Source organism: Arachis hypogaea, chromosome 10, assembly GCF_003086295.3.
Source record: "Arachis hypogaea cultivar Tifrunner chromosome 10, arahy.Tifrunner.gnm2.J5K5, whole genome shotgun sequence".
NCBI classification, from domain to species: Eukaryota; Viridiplantae; Streptophyta; class Magnoliopsida; order Fabales; family Fabaceae; genus Arachis; species Arachis hypogaea.
In genome coordinates this window covers 67544835-67563156 of record NC_092045.1, presented here as the reverse complement: position 1 = coordinate 67563156, position 18322 = coordinate 67544835, and positions in this window count along the sequence as shown.

Sequence of the window (18322 nt, the reverse complement as noted above, 5' to 3'; positions counted from 1 at the left end):
AATGCTCAAGTGGGTGAAAAACCTAGGGGAGGAGTAAATCCAGATCTAAAACTAAAAATTATGCAGAATGAATTGTTGTCTCTCATTTCTGCATGTTTCCTGACTCTAGTTTGTAATTTCAGCCCGAAAATTGGGTTGAAATCTGGCCCAGAAACTCTGCCAGCGACTTTTGAAATTCTGCAGATCGCGCACGTCACGCGGACGCGTCATTCGGCGTTTTTCTTTTCCATGCGGGCGCGTCGTCCATGCCTCCATGTTGCTTCTGCTTTTCCAATCCGTGCGTCCGCGTCACTCATGCGGCCGCGTCACTCCAAATTTCTCTCTTTCACGCGGTCGCGTCGCTGACGCGTACGCGTCACTTCTCGCTAGTCATCTCCTCAATTTCTTGTATTCCTTCCATTTTGGCAAGCTTCCTTCCCAATCTCTCACTCATTCATGCCCTATAAAGCCTGAAACACTTAACACACAGATCACGGCATCGAATGGAATAAATGGGGATTAAAATACCTAATTAAAGGATCTCCACGAAGTAAGTTTTCAATCATGTAATAATTTTAGGAAGGAAATATAAATGCATGCTAATTATATGAATAAATGGGTAAAGACCATGATAAAACTTCACAATTAAACACATTGTAAACCATAAAATAGTGGTTTATCAATGCCCCCATCACATGATTGGCAAGATGGTGTTGATCAGCTACTTCACACAAGGCATGAAGCATCAGGATAAGACCACGTTGGAAGGTGCTAGTAATGGTTCTATGAAAAAGTACAAGACCAAGGATGAAGCATGGCAACTGATCAGCGACTTAGCTGAATCCACTAGGAATCACAGGCATAGGCACAACCACCCAAAAGCTGTTGCTGAAGTTTCCTCTTGGAAAGAGACTACTGCTTTGACCCAGAGTATATGTGAAATGACCAACCTACAGAAACAGATGCAGTTGAATCAACAACAAGCACAACAATATCAGCCTCCCCCGCCACAACAAAGCCAACAGTTAGTTCTACAAAGAGTATGCGGGATCTGTGCTGATTACAGTCATTATACTAATGAATGTCCCCAGCTCCAATAGGAAGACAATACTGTGGCAGCCACTCACAACTTCTATGACCACCCAAATCAAGGATACAATCAAGGTGGCAACTATAACCAAGGTGGAAACTACAACCAAAGTGGCAATTATAACCATGGATGGCAGGACAATTCCAACCAAGGTTGGAGAGATAATTCTAACCATGGTTGGAGGGACAACTATAACAGATGAGGCAAAGATAAAAATGGAAACCAGAGGTAGAATAAAAGTAACAACAACAGACAGCATAATCATAACCAACCTTACAGAGCTCTTCACCTAAGACAGTCTCAAGGACCCTATCACAACCAACAACAAGTACCTCAGATCACTTAATCAAATTTCTCATCAAATGACGAGATGCTCCATTCTCTTGCACAAGGGCAACAAGACATGCACACGCAGCTGAGTTCTACTTTAAATAGTCTAACTGCCACTTTACAAGCTCTTGTCTCCCGGTTAGATTTATCACCTAACTCCACCAATCAACCTTCAAGCTCCAGTGAAATTCCTTCTCAACCCCTACCTAATCCCAATGGTGGCATCAATGCCATCACTTTGAGGTCCGAAACCACATTGCAGGAGAGGAACCAGGAGGAGCCAAGCCCAACAGTACACGTCCTAGCTGAGGATGTGGTGGAAATGGAAGATGCTGAAGAGGAAGAGGATGTACAAAACATAGTTGAAGAAGAAGCAGCTCAACCACAGAATGAAACACCAAAGGATGCAGAAGCTGCAAGCAACGCGCTCTCTATTCCATTCCCACACCTTGCAAGGAAGCCCAGAAAGCAGACGGAACCTGATCCCAAAATGGTAGAAATATTCAAAAAGGTTGAGGTAATTGTCCCCCTTTTTGATGTTATTCAGTAGGTACCTAAATATGCAAAGTTTCTAAAAGATTTATGCATACATAAAGATAAAATTAATGAATTAGAAACTATTCCTTTAGGTAGTTCTATATCCGCTTTAATGGGAGGTATACCTGAAAAATGTAGTGATTCAGGTCCATGTATGGATAACTGTACCATTGGAGGTGTGATATTTTCTGACTGTACGTGTGATTTAGGAGCATGTGTTAGTATAATGCCTTTGTCTATATATGATACTTTGAGACTCCCTCCCTTAAAAAGGTCAGCAGCTCGTTCTGTGTTAGCAGATAAAAGCATTATTACAGTGGCTGGAATTGCTAACGATGTATTGGTGAGCATTAAGGGGCTCATATTTTCCATTGACTTCTATATCTTAGAGCTGTCTCAAAATGACTCAGGAAAGCCATCATCTATCCTACTTGGAAGACCATTCTTAAAGACTTCGAAGTTCAAACTGGATGCCTTTTTAGGAACCTATTCCTTTGAAATAGAAGGCCGAGCAGTGAGCTTCAACTTGAATGAAGCTATGAAGCATCCTCCGGATGATCATTCCGTATTCAAGTACGACATTTTTGATGAAACTATCACTGCAGTTCACCAGGAGGAATAAGAAGAGAAGCACATGGAGCAAGGTCCAAGTGTGGGGACATCCTCTGAACAAAATGAGGATGCCTTACCATTATCATTAGCTCCAGAAGGTCCAGATCCTAGCCATGAGCAGAAATTGGAATTAAAGCCCCTTCCTTCACACCTCAAGTATGCTTACCTTGAGCATAAGCAGAAGTTCCCAGTTATTATTGCAATGGAGCTCACTTCCCAACAGGAAGAACAACTGCTTAGTGTGTTGAGGAAGCATAGAAAGCAATTAGATGGAGCTTGGCGGATATAGTAGGCATCAGCCCTCAAGTTTGTGAACACAGAATATTCTTAGAAGAATGAGCAAAGCCTGTCCATCAGACTCAAAGAAGATTAAATCCCACCGTCTTAGAAGTTGTCAAGAAAGTAGTAACCAGACTACTTGAAGCAGATATCATTTACCCCATCTCAGACAGTGAATGGGTCAATTCAGAACAAGTGGTGCCCAAGAAGTCTGGAGTCACAACAGTGAAGAATGAGCATGGAGAGCTTCTGACAACTAGAGTGCAGAATTCATGGAGAGTTTGCATTGACTATAGGCGTCTAAACCAAGCCACTCACAAGGATCACTACCCCTTGCCATTTATTGATCAGATACTTGATCGCCTGTCAGGTAAATCTCATTATTGCTTTTTAGATGGTTATACAGGTTATTTTCAAATCCATATAGCTCCTAAAGATCAGGAAAAGACTACTTTTACATGTCCTTTTGGAACTTATGCTTATAAGAGAATGCCCTTTGGCTTATGCAATACACCAGCTACTTTCCAAAGGTGTATGATGAGTCTTTTCTCTGATCTCATAGAGAACTGCATAGAAGTTTTATGGATGACTTTAGCGTATATGGTGATTCATTTAGCCTTTGCTTGTATAGTTTATCTAGAGAATTAGACAGGTGTGTTAGTTCAAACCTTGTTTTAAATTTTGAAAAATGTCACTTTATGGTCAAACAAGGTATTGTTCTGGGACACGTTGTTTCTAATACTGGTATCTCTGTAGATCCAGCAAAGGTAGATGTTATTTCTAGTTTACCTTACCCCTCCTCTGTGAGGGAAGTCCGTTCGTTCCTTGGCCACACAGGTTTTTACAGGAGATTTATTAAGGACTTCAGTAAGGTAGCATTGCCTTTATCCAGACTATTGCAGAAAGATATTGAGTTTGAGTTCAGTGAGGATTGCATATAAGCGTTTGATAAGCTAAAGATCACCCTAACTCAAGCTCCAATTGTGAGAGGACCAGACTGGAGCCAGCCATTTGAAATTATGTGTGATGCTTCCAACCATGCAGTAAAAGTGGCGCTGGCTCAACGTGAAGGTAAGGATCCTTTTGTAATTGCTTCTGCATCTAAGACTTTAGATGCTGCTCAGTCTAATTATACTAATACTGAAAAAGAGCTTCTAGCTATTGTTTTTGCTCTGGATAAATTCCGAGCCTATTTACTTGGTACTAAGGTAGTAGTGTGTACTCAGACCATGCAGCTCTAAAATATTTATTAGCTAAAAAGGAGTCTAAATCAAGGCTAATACGTTGGATACTGTTGCTGCAAGAATTTGATTTAGAAATTAAGGATAGGAGTGGTAACCAGAATTTAGTGGCAGACCACTTGAGTCGCCTTGAGCACATTAAGGATGACTCCACTCCTATCAACGATACTTTCCCATTTGATAGCTTACAGGCAGTATCTGAAGTAGTTCCTTGGTATGCACCTGTAGCTAATTATCTAGTTATCCACACTTTTTCTCCAAATTTTACTAAGCATCAAAGAGACAAGCTAAAAAGTGAGTCCAAATATTATATCTGGGATTATCCCTATTTATGGAGATGTGGTGCTGACCAAGTAATTAGACGGTATGTGCCTCAAGCAGAATTCCAGTCTATTTTAGAGTCCTGCCACTCATCTGAGAGTGGAGGACATTTTGGCCCTCAAAGAACAGCTAGAAAAATTCTAGATTGCAGATTCTGGTGGCCTACTCTTTTTAAAGACGTTGTTGTATTTTGTAAATCTTGTTCCCCTTGCCAAAGGTTTGGTAATATATCCAAGAGGGATGAGTTGTCTTAACAGATTATGCTTTTCTGTGAAATTTTTTATGTTTGGGGCATTGACTTTATGGGTCCATTTCCAAATTCTAATGGTCACCTTTATATACTGTTAGTTGTAGATTACATTTCTAAATGGGTGGAAGCAATTTCTACCTGCACTGATGATGCTAACACTGTTGTTTCCTTTGTGAGAAACAATATTATTTGTCGCTTTGGATCACCACGAGCAATCGTGAGTGATTAAGGCACTCACTTTTGTAACAGGAGACTAACAGGATTACTGAAGAAGCATGGGATAGTTCATAAAGTAGCAACAACCTACCATCTCCAGACTAATGGGCAAGCCGAGGTGTCTAACAGAGAGATAAAGCGTATATTATAGAAGATAGTCAAGCCTCATAGAAAGGACTGGAGCACCAGGCTCCAAGATGTGCTTTGGGCATATCGCACAGCATACAAGACACCAATTGGGATGATCCCTTCCGCTTAGTTTATGGAAAGGCCTGCCACCTCCCAATTGAGGTAGAGCACAAAGCCTTCTGAGCGGTAAAGAATGCAATATGGAATTTGAGAAAGCCGGAGTTGAAAGGAAGTTGCAACTGCAAAAATTAGAAAACCTTCGCCTAGAAGCTTATGAGAACTCCAGGCTATACAAAGAGAAGGTGAAGGATGTGCATGATAAGCACATCAAGAGGAGAGAATTCCAACCTGGGGACTTAGTCCTCCTTTACAACTCCAGATTAAGGCTCATGCCAGGCAAGTTGAGATCAAGATGAGACGGTCCCTATCGAGTAGAAAAGGCTGATCCATACGGAGTCTTTCACTTGAGTCATCCTTCAAGCTCTAAATTCATCAAGTTCAATGGACATTGCTTAAAGCTATATCATGGTGAGAAGATGCAGAAGAACAAGGAGCTAGAGATCTTCCTCTTGGAGGATCCACCAACAGCAGGAGACTGAGCTAGTAGAGCATCCAACTTAAGGACGTTAAAGCAAAGTGCTGGGTGGGAGACAACCTACCATGGTAGGATCGTTGTTTTCCCTCTCCTTGGTTCTCTTTTTCAATAACTCTTCTCATTATTCGTACATATAGTTGCATCTTCATCTGCATACTGCATAAAAAAATAAATAAATAAATGGCACGTGACGTGACAGCGTCGCCGACGCGTCCGCGTCATATGTGCCTTGGGAAGAGAAGAGAATTTTACAGAAAGTCGCGCAAAAGCATGGCTGGAGGCGTGCCTTTGGCACAAATACGCCCACGCTACCGCGTCGCTGACGCGTCCGCGTCATGTGGAAAAATGGCCTCACACGCGTCTGCGTCACCCATGCGAACGCGTGCCCCAAAATATAGACGTAAAAAGGGTTGTATGGCAGAATGTTAGGCTGGAATGGGGCTGGAACCATGCTAGAAGCACAAGCCCTACCAAGTGAACGCATGCCCAACGCGTCCGCGTCGTTTTTCAAAAAATTTCCTTTCACGCGATCGCGTCACCCACGCAAACGCGTCACCCTAAATTTTGGCAAAATGAGTTTCAAACAGAAAGTTGCGCGAACGCGAGGCTGCTCTGGCGCCAATAGCACAGTTCATATCACGCGCACGTATGACCCACGTGTCCGCGTCACTTAGAAATCACGCCAACCGCGCGACCGCGTGCCCCACGCGTCTGCGTCGCCTGCGCCGCACAGCTTATCCAGATCAGCCAAATATTAAATCTTTTCTTCCCCAAATCCTAATTTTTCTTTTCCCTTCTTCTTTCTTTCTTCTTCCTTCCATCCCTCTTCTTTCTTTCCCACTTCTTACTTTTCCCCTCTCTTTCTTTTTTCCGACTCATCATCAAGGTTCTTTTCTTTTCTTCTTCTCTCTTTACTTTTCCATTTATTATTTTTATTTTCTTCTTCTTTTTCTTTTTCCTTTCATTATCTATGTTTTCTTTTTCTTTTTCTTTTTCTTTTTCTTTTTAAACCCCTTTTTTATTGGTGTTGGAAATTTATTTGGGTCTTTATTCTCTATATTTCGCTTGTGGATTATTAAGGATTTGTTTGACAATTATATTACTTTTCATAGGATTGCTTGCATGTTCAATTTCTTACTTTTAAAATCATATTTACCATGCATGCTATGTGTTTGTGAAAAAGCCCGTATGGCATTGTGCATTATTTAAAATTATTCTATTCTACTACTCTAATGCCTGCTTTTCACAAAATCCCTTTTATATTTTATTGATTACATATAATTGTCGAATACAAACATATTGTTAGTTCGAAAGAGTTGATAATCTAACTTGGACATTTAATGCTTGATCTATGCTACTCGTGCCTTTGCCGGCTTGCCAATAAACATCTTGCTTTAAATGCCATCACATGCACTTGCTATGTTTCCATTGATGACCTAATCATATGTATTCATGACCATATGTTAACGACATCCTTCATTACCATGCATTGATTATCACATATCCAACTCTCTTCCTTGTTCTAACCCTTGAAGTTTTAAAGTACTTACTTTTTCCCTTTCAAGATGGCCACCAAGAAAGGTAAAGAGAAAGCTACTCCCAAACCACCAGCAAAGAGGGGAACAAAGAGAGCATTAGTGGCAGAGCTATCTTCAACATCGGTGAAACCCTCAACAAAACAAATCAAGAGGATCATCAAGGTCGATGAAAAAGAGAAAGCCTTCCTAGGAAGGGACACTGTGCGATTTACTAACCGCTACTGTGAGCTGATGTTCCCCATTATGGCGGAAAGGAACTATAACAATGAGCACCTTCTCATCCTCCCGACCCAAATTTCTGAATTTGTTGAGCCCCGCATTGAGTGAAGACAATGGGGATTCCTACAGAGACAGCCACGACAGGTTAATCTATCATGGGTAATTGAATTCTACTCTAACTTTCACTTGTCAACACTGTAGTCTGTCTATGTCCGTCAGAAGTAAGTCTCCATCACAGAAGAGGCCATTCAAAAAGCTTTAGATCTTCCCCCTGCTCCAAAAGGTTTGGAAGCATTTCAAGAAGCCTTACTCAAGCACCAGACATACCAATTTGATTGGGACACCGTTCTCAGAGTATAGCACAACCTGGCAGCACATGGATCTACGGAAACCATCGTTCCCGACCTAAGAGAATATCGGCTTCCGCACTTACCTTAGAAGCTCGCTTATGGGCACAGATTATGTCCCATTACATCTTTCCGAGCACTCATGAGTCCTCATTCACTGCATACATTGCTATTCTACTCTGGTGTATCATTACAGACCAGCCTCTAAACCTACCAAGACACATCTGGAGTGCCATGAGACATGTACAAATTATGGGCAACTTACCTTTTTCCGCCGTGGTTTCAGATCTCGTCTCAGCAGTCGGAGTCTTATACAGAGCTGGAGACACCAGAGCCATGCTTCCACGGAGTGATCAGTAAATCCCTAACAGGAAATATATCAGACCTCCAGCAGCCACTACCAGCCAACCTGCAGAACAGGTTGAAGACATTTCTCCTTCCACACCACAAGCACCTTCAACAAGTCAACTGCTCCATCAGATACTGGAGAGGTTAAACCGGCAAGAATAGAAAGTGAAGCTAAGAGAGCGCCATAACTAGCGCCGATTCACATACCTCAAGGAGCTACTCACAGGAGACCACAGACATGACAAAGACCGAGACACCCAGGACTCCACTTCATTTACCAACACAAGGAGCCATAACGGTCCCGACTGTAGAGATACTGCTACCAGCCCCCCTTTGTTCCAGACAGATGGCACCGAGGATGGTGCAAAGCCTTAAGTGTGGGGAGGTCGGTCAGTACCTGACTTCTGGAGGTAACTTCTCTTCCCTAACATCAATAAAGTATGATATTTAGTTATTTTTCCTTCGATTAGAATAGGATAGATTCATTAATAATAGGTTATTTGCATGCATGTTCTATTTGGTTGAGGGATGCCAGGGCATCTAGGCTAGTTTCACTGACCTTTTCTTTACTGTTTTAGGATAGTTTCATACATTTTCTTAGTGAATAAGGCAAGTTTTGGATGAAAATACACTTACACCTTGATTTAAGCAACTATTGTGAATTTTACATGATTTCATGAGGATTTTGCAAGGATTGAATGACAAATTGATGATGCATAATCTCATGACTTGGGCTAGAGCTTTGATGCACTTTATTTGCTTGATTTCAGGACAAAAAAAGCTAGGAAGAACCACGTTAATAGCCACATTAATCTAATTAACATGACCACTAACGTGGAATGGGAATGAGCTTGCAACGTTAATGAGAAAGGTAGTCGCCAATAACGCCTGCGAAGCCATCATAAGCCCACGTTAATTGCCACGTTAACTACATTAACGTGGTAGTTAACGTAGAGATAAAGGGAGCTCCAGTGTTAGTGGTAAACATGAACACCACTAATGCTACAAAGAGGCAATTGGCCACGTTAAGAGTCACGTTAACTTAGTTAACGTGAACTCTAACATGGAAGAAAAGACAATGCCAACGTTAGTGACACTCACCTTTGTCACTAATGTTGGATCAAGCTAACATTGCCCACGTTAGTGGTCATGTTAAGACCACTAACGTGAAAGTTAACGTGGAGCTACGATTGATGAGCCAACGTTAGTGACACTCACCTTTGTCACCAACGTTGGAGATGGCATTCACTACCACGTTAACCTAGTTAACGTGAACTCTAACGTGGGAAAGAGGGGCGTTTGTAGCGTTAGTGACAAAGGTAAGTGTCACTAATGCTCTCGAAGATAGGCATGCCCATGTTAAAAGTCACGTTAGTTATACTAACGTGAACTCTAACGTAGGGAAAGAGGGGCACAAGGCAACGTTATTGGAAAAGGTGATTCTCAATAACGCTTGCGAAGGATCATAAGGCAACTTTAGTGGTCACGTTAGTGCCACTAACGTTGAAGTTAACGTGGACTATTTTGGGGTTGGACGTTAGTGAAAAAGGTGATTGCCACTAACGTTCTCGAACCTACATTTTCACTTAACGTTAACATCACTAACGCCGATGCCTAACTCACACTTTTCTGCAAGCTGAGCCCACTAAAAATTGTAATTTCTTCAACTCAAGATCTAAGGCCCACATCCAAGACTCGAAGAACTCACTAGAAGATCAAGAAGAGTAGTATATATAGGAGTAGTTTTGAACTATAGAGGGGCTTATCACTTTGGAGAACTACCCTCTGTATATTTACTTTTCTGCATTTTTCTAGCTAAGGATGTATTCTTTTCTGCCATTTCCCATTTCCAGAGCAATGAATAACTAAACCCCTTTCATTGGGTTAGGGAGCTCTGTTGTAATTTGATGCATCAATTATAGTTTTCATTCTTCTTCTTCTTTCTTTTCTCTTGATTTACTAGAAAGCTTTCGATCTTAATTCAATTGGTTAGTTGTCTTGGAAAAGAAACTCTCCATAATTGGATCTCCTTTGAGCCATGGAAAAGGGATGAGGAGATCATGCTAGAAATGCTTTCTCATGTTGGACCAAATTGGAGTCTGGGCGGATATAGTGACATGTAATCCTCCCAACACTGTGATTTGGAAATACATGTGGTATAATCAGTGACCACACTTCATCTCTTCCCATGAGCAATTAAATCAAGAAATTGGGCAATTGTTCAAGCTTAGAGAGATTGGGTTGCCAAGGAATTGGAACCCAATCACTTAAGATTGCCAAGAAGATCAATAGATGCTTTGATTGAAGAAGAGATAAAAATGTATTTGATCCGAAAAATACAACATCTCCTGAGCCCAATGAACTCCCCACCTCTGATCTTACCCATTCTCTTTACTTTCTGCCATTTATTTCCATGTTCATCTCCCCGATTCCCCATTTAAGATTCTGCACTTTATTTCCTGCAATTTACTTTCCCGCTATTTAATTTCCTACAACATCAACTACACTCTGTTTAGCTCAACTAGCATATTCTTCCAACTAAAGTTGCTTGACCAATCGATCCCTGTGGGATTCGACCTCACTCTATTATGAGTTTTTACTTGACGACAATTCGGTATACTTGCCGAAAGAAAATTTGTTGAGAGACAAATTTTCATGCATCATTGAAATATAATGAGTTTCTTTTTAAGACCCTATTTTTGAAAATTTTCACTAATTTAAATCAAAACTTTTTGTGTTAAATTTGTTTGAAGTTGTATTTGGAACATGATTTTTGAGCTAAAGAACACACAACCCGTGAGATTTTGAGCTTATTTATATGGTTACACTATTTAACCATAAACATTTTATTCTTGTGTGTTTACTTCTCTATGATTGTAATTTATATTTTGTTTCATCCTATATATCCAATGCTTAATATGTTATATGCATGCATATGATTGAGGCCATTACTTATTTAGCTCACTTATCCCAAATGAGCCGACCCCTTAAATCACCCTTGTCAGCCACTTTGAGCCTTTTAAATTCCATTTGTTCTATATTTTACCACATCACTAGTCTTAAGCAGAAAAATAATTAAATATCCCAATTTGAATCTTTGATTAACTTAAGATAGAGATTGTGCGTTAATTAAGTATGAAAAAAATTGTGGGAACATGGGTTAATAAGGGAATATGTTATGTTCTTACTTTAATAAAATATTGGGTATTTGAGTGCCTACTCATGTAAAACAGAAAAATTAAAAATCCATGTGCATTGATATGTTGTTTTTACTTTTACTTTAAAAAAATAAAAAAATAAAAAATATATTTTTACCAATTCTAAGTTGAGTTAAGTTCCAAAGATCAATGCACATGTGATGAAAATTAAAAGAAGGTTGATGCATGAGTATGTAATGCAAAAGTGGAAAAATTGGGTAGCTATGCATGATTTTAGAGTTATATAGAGTATGTGTATGTTAGGTGAGAGCTTAGACTAGTCAAAGATTCAATTCATAGCTCACTTAGCCTTATATATATACCATTACCCTTGCCTTAGCCCCATTACAACCTTGAAAAGGCCTCATGATGTTTGCATTGGTACATTAAATATTGTTGATTGGTTAGGAAAAGAACAAAATTTAGAAAGCATGATTAGAGAAGGATAGAGTGATTACCCTATACACTAGAGAGATTAGAGTGCACATACACCATCAGTGAGGGTTCAATGCTTGATACTATGTTCCCTACTTTTATGAGTTGTCTTCTTACAAGTTTACCTGTTCTTACTGTATGACTTGAATTAGTGGAATTTGATTTATGTTTGTCTTAAAGAACTTATTTACTTTTAACCAAGTAGACAAAATCATATAGTTGCATTCATATATATAGGTTGCATTGCATTGCATGAGTCTTACATTTCTCCTACTCATTTATTTTATCTCTTTGAACTAAGCATGAGGACATGCTAATGTTTAAGTGTGGGAAGGTTGATAAACTATTATTTTATAATTTATATTGTGTTTAATTGAGTGGATTTATCAAGTCTTTATCCACTTATTCATGTGATAGCATGATATTACAATTCCTTCCCAAAGTTGTTCTATGGTTGAAAACTTGCTTCTTAGAGATCTTCTTATTGTGTATTTTAATTCTCTTTTATACCATTCGATGTCGTGATCCGTGTGTTAAGTGTTTCAAGTTTCATAGGGCAGGAATGACTTAGAGAATGGAGAGGAAGCTTGCAAAAATGGATGGAATACAAGAAATCAAGGAGATGACCAACGAACACCGACGCAGATGCATGGCTCACGCAACCGCGCGAAATGGAGAAAATCACAGTGACGCGTTCGCGTGCCTGACGCGAACGCGTGGATTGAAATCTGCACGGATGATGCAAACGCATGGACGACGCGTACGCGTGGCGAGGAAAAACACTAGATGACGCGATCGCGTGGACGACGCGTATGCGTGACATGTGCGATCTGCAGAATTTACAGAAATCGCTGAGGGCGATTTCGGGCCGCGTTTTGACCCAGTTTTTGGCCCAGAAACACAGACTAAAGCCAGGAACATGCAGAGACTCGGGGGAGATTCTCATGAAGATAGTTTTTAGTTTTTAGATCGGATTGTACTCCTCCTCTAGGTTTTCTCTCTACACATTCATAGTTCTTAGAATTTTATTTGCTTTTGGATTTGGATATTGAGAAGAGTTGTTACCTCCGCCAAGACTTCGTCATTCTAGTTTGTTTTCTTACTTTTCACTTACTCTGTCATATCCTTAATTTGTCCAGGGTTACAATTGAATTATTTTTAGAGTTTATTAATACAAGAACTATTTTTATTTTTAATTGATCTTTTTGTTAATTGTTTATCATGTCTTTCTTTATTTTCCCTTTTAATTTTGTGAAGTCTACATTCATGATAATGGAGTAGTTCCCCAACTTGATTGGGAGTTGATTAAAAGGAGAACCTTGAGTTGGAATACTCAAGGGTCAAATTGTAATTGGGTTTATTGTTCGTTGACTCTCTAGTCACTAACGCTAATCCTTCCCAAGGGAGAGGATTAGAACTTGTGAATAGAAGTTGACTCCCAACTTACTTGACTTTCCTTTATTCAGTAAAGGATAACTAAGTGGAAACAACTACCAATTATCAATTGATCTTGAGAAAAAAATCCAATAAGGATAGAATTTCCAATTAATCTTCTCTCGGTCAAGATCTTCATTTAAATTACATAAATTCTCTTATTTATTTTCCTATTTCTCAATAAGTTGCATTCTTTTGTCAACTCGTTGGGAGATGACTTGATATTCATACTCCCAGTACTTTTATTCTAATTTTGTGACAACCTTTTTAAATTGATAAGCAGATTTTCACTGGTTAAGAACTATACTTGCAGCGTATTTTTTCCATTAAATTCTTAATTGGTCAATTTTCACCTCCGTCAGTCACGCCTTCAATCTCAAGTGGCACGCCCATGTGTTTGGACCTTCAATCTCGCCTCTGGAAATTTATACTAGCGTGCCATGCCGTGATGTTCAAGTGGCACGCTCAAGTGATGATGGCCTTCTTCAAGCTTGGCGTACCACACCTGGCTCCTCAAGTGGCACGCCCAAGTGATGATGAGAGATTGGCGTGCCACGCCTTCAATATCAAGTGGCACGCCCAAGTGCTTGAACCTTAGGATTAATGAATTGGCACAGCACGCCCCATCTTTCAAGTGGCACGCCCATAGTGGTTGATGGTCTTGGTGTGCCACGCCTAGCTTGGCGTGCCACCCCCCTCTTGTGGCATTCATCAAAGCTCTCTAGAAAATTGTACCAGCGTGCCACGCCCAACTCCTGTTGTGCCACGCCCATATACTTTCATGGCGTTTGCTCTATGTGGTACGCCAGTTTCACACGCCCAGTTCTGTTTTGTTGTTTTCTTCTCCTATTATTGCACTTTTCACCTGAAACTTAACACAAACCCATTTTAAAGCAATGCACCATAATATTTACCATTTTGCTCATGAAATTGCAATGAAACAATGAGTATGTGTTCTTTTTATAGTCCTTTTGTATAGGTAAAAAAGATAAATGATGCAAGTCACCAGGGATCTAATGCGAGTCTTTTATGGAAAGGTCAATAGAATATTAAAAGTCCTTAGATTAGATTGTGGTTCAGGTTCAGGTTGAGTCAAAATTGTTGCCTAAAAAAGCTTGAGAGAATAATATCTAAATTTCTTATATTGAATTTCGGTTCAGTGTACGTTAAAGCTATAGCTTAGGAAGACTTGATGGAAAGAATTATCAATAGACATTTATTTTATTAATAGAACTCGTAACTTCTCTTGAAAATTGGATTTAGACATTTTGAGTCGAACTACTATATATTGCTAAGTACATCTTCTTAAGTCTTATCTTTTACCTTGTGCATTGTGTTTATTTTCTTCTAAAAGATCTTAATTTGTTCAAGTTTTGTAGATATTTCAAAAATTATTTTAAACTGATCTAAAGTTTATTAGGCTACGTTTATTTTCAAGGACAGGACACTGAGACAGGAACACGTGACACAAAATCGTATTTGATATATGAGATATGGACAGAGACATTGTGTCTAGGAACACTAAATTAGTGTATTTTGTGTCCATCCTGACAGGAAGGACACAGAGACACTAACAAGGAATATAACTTTTTCTTTATTTTTTCTTTCATTAATCTTGTTAATTTTTTATAATTATGTTAGATTTTCATAATTTTTTCTAGTTTATCCCCACACAGAATACAACACAAAATTTTGTGTCTCTATCCTTTATATCTTGTTCTCAGTGTCTTATCTTGTCCTCTTCTCAAAAACAAATACAACCTTAAAGACCTGAAAAATCTTCTAGTAAAACCTTGTTTTAAAATGAATAAATGATCCTTCACAATTCGTTAAAACAACTCTTATTCTTGAGAAGTTATATTCTTTTCGGTGACCTTAAAAAAGGTTTTTTAACTAGCAAAAAATGACTTGAATTGAAATACTAATAAACTCGACTGCATACAAAGTCATAACACATAGATAAGTATTTTCAGTTCACGTATTTCAAGAGAATGTGTATGCATTATTCAAGCTCCCTCGTGCACCCTTAACTAATTTTAATAAAGGGTAAAGTATCATTTTTGCCCCTAATATTTGGGGTAAGTTTTAAAATTGTTTCTAACATTTAAATCGTCCTATTTAAATCCTTAACGTTTAAAAATTGACTCAATATTATTCTATCGTTAGGGATCTGTTAACAGAATTGACGGCGGGACAAAATTGAGACGATTTTAAAACGTTAGGGACTTAAATAGGACAAAAACGTTGTGGACAAAAACGATACATAAAAATAAATCTTAGCTTTATCCTTAAATAATATCAATTTTTTACGGTACATAGTTATTCAATTATTTTTTTTATCACATCCAAATAAATTACACTTAATCACATTACACTCATTCTAAATAAATTTATTTTTTATAATTTTACTCTTAAAGATTTTTAGTCATCATGAACTTTTTGTAGAATGACAAGTACATAAACTTGCAGAAAAGAAAAAAAACAATAAATATACAATAAAGTATAAATTGTACATTTTATATCTGATGTTTAATTTAGTTAAATTTTATTTTTAATTTTATTCTTCAGTAATATCAAATTTTTACAGTATATAATTATTCAATTATTTTTTAATTTTATTCTTAATCACATTATTTTTTCCTAAATGAATTTATTTTTTATTAAGAGCAAAATTAGAAAATAAATTAAGTAATTATTTGTGTAAAAAAATTGAAATTATTGAAGGAAAAATTGAAATTTACTTGTCGCAAGTTTATGTATTAGTCATTCTACAAATATTTTGTGATGAGTGAAAATCATTAAAAAAATTATAAAAAAATAAATTTATTTAGAATGACATTAATGTGATTAAGTGTAATTTACTTAAATGTAATTAAAAAATAATTGAATAACTATGTACCATAAAACATTGATATTATTGAAAGATAAAATTAAAATTTATTTCTGTGTATCATTTTTGTCCACAACGTTGTCGTTATATTTAAGTCCCTAACGTTTTAAAAATATTTTAATTTTATCCTACCGTCAACTCTGTTAGCAAATTTCTAATGGCAGGACAACATTGAGCCAATTTTGAAACGTTAGGAACGTAAACAGGACGATTTAAACGTTAAGGACAACTTTAAGACTTACACCAAACATTGGGACAAAAATGATACTTTACTCTTCAATAAACAACCACCTGTAACGAGTCTATTTTGTATTATTAATAGTTACGGCCTCTAATATATCATTATAGCTACAAAAATACACAAAAAGTTAGCCATTAAAATCCAATATTATATGATTCTGGCTTGGATGGATTTCCTATTAGGGTCAGTGGAAGGACCAAGTGGTGACGAGCCCCGCGCTAAGGAACACGCCCACCGAGCGAGCGGAGCGGCCTATTTGGCCTCTTTCTGCGGACGCACGAGATCCCCCTCCCGAGGGAACAAACTTCACTCTCGTTCCCAGGACGGACGTCCCTTCGAAGGGACAAGAAGCGTCAGCGCTAGGATAATGCAGGAGTTGCGCCACAGGGTACAAAATCTAGAGAGGGAGCTAACGGCCAGGGATCGCTACCAGCCCGACCCAAGGCAACCCAGTCCTCGATTTCCTCGACAAAGAGGGGATGTCAGGGGAAGAAGCCCGCGGAGGACCCACACCCGGCGTACCCCGGACTCCCGATCCCCACCAGCTCGTGCTCAGTCAGAAGACCAGGGGGAGAGCAGGGAAATATTGAGGAGACGACAAGACCCCATCATATATAGTCAGCACCAGGCAAGGCACACTAGGGGGAAAACCGAAAGGAGGACAGGGAGAGACCGAGAAGGTGACCTATCATCATGGGAGCGACCCCCTTCCACCACTCCATTCTCGAGGTCCGGTTGCCGAAATATTTCGACAAGCCCACGGACATGAGATACGACAGAACCCAGGACCCCCAGGAGCACCTAACAGCCTTTGGGGCCAGGATGGACCTGGAAGGCGTGCGTGATGAGGTGAAGTGTCGCGCTTTCCCTGTGACCCTGGCGAGACCGGCAATCCGGGGGTTCAACACACTCTCCCAGGGGTTCGTGAGGGCTTTCGCGAACATAACCTGAGGTTTTCTGGCACAGTTTACCATGCATATTTCCAAGGCTAAGCACCCGATCAATCTTATAGGGGTGACACAATGAAGCAGCAAACCGACCAGGAAGTACCTGGAAAGGTTCAATGACAAATGCTTAGAGATAGACGGCCTGACCGACTCAGTGGCTAGCCTTTGCCTAACAAACGGGCTGCTGAATGAATACTTCAAGAAATACCTCACTGCCAAGCCGGTTTAGACGATGCAGAAAATCCAGAACGTGGTGAGAGAGTACATAAATGACAAGGAGGTCAGCCAAGTTGTGGCATCCAACAAGTGGCAGCCCGCGTACCATTCTACCCTCAGCACAAGAGCGGAGAAAGACCCAAAGAACACTCCAAGGATGGAGGGCCAGCTAAATCCTTCAAGTTGTCCCCTCATGTAGGAAAATTCACTAATTACACCCCCCATTAATGGTCCCGATCACTGAAGTATACCAGCAGTTAGCCGACAAATGTATCTTGTCGAAGCCTCGTCAGCTCAAGGACAAAACTGAAGGAAACAAAAACCTCTACTGCGACTACCACAAGGTTTCGGCCATTGATGCGAGATATTTTGTCGATATAGAATTTATCAATAAAATCTGTTGCGAGTATAGTCTAAATCAACAAGCAATCCCGTATCAAATTTAGAAAATGTGTCACCACAATTCAAAAATCAATAATCGGGAGTAGAATCCTGAGTCGTTCTCCCTATGAATTCCCTACGATGCACATCATTGGTTAGGAGTTCTCTTGATGTTTTCAAGGTAAGTAAAAGGAAAGTAGATAAGCATAAATTGAGACAATGAGCAATTAACAATTGAAATAAGAGAGCCAAGAAATCAAACTAATAAAAGTGAATGACAACCAATCAATGTAAAAGCCTTGTCTAGGGGTGAGAATTCGAAGTCCTATCATCATAGTCTCCATCAATTGTGACAATAATTAGTTATTGCTCCACTTAGTCAACCTCTAACTATGGAGAAAAGTCAAGTGGAGATAATCAATTTGAGTCTACAAGTCCTAGTCAACCCCTAAGGAAAGACTAGCTTTAGTGGCATGCGAATCAATTAGCAATTTCCAATTATGAGTCAATAAAGGACATTGACAATTCAAGTGTCTCCAATAACTCAACC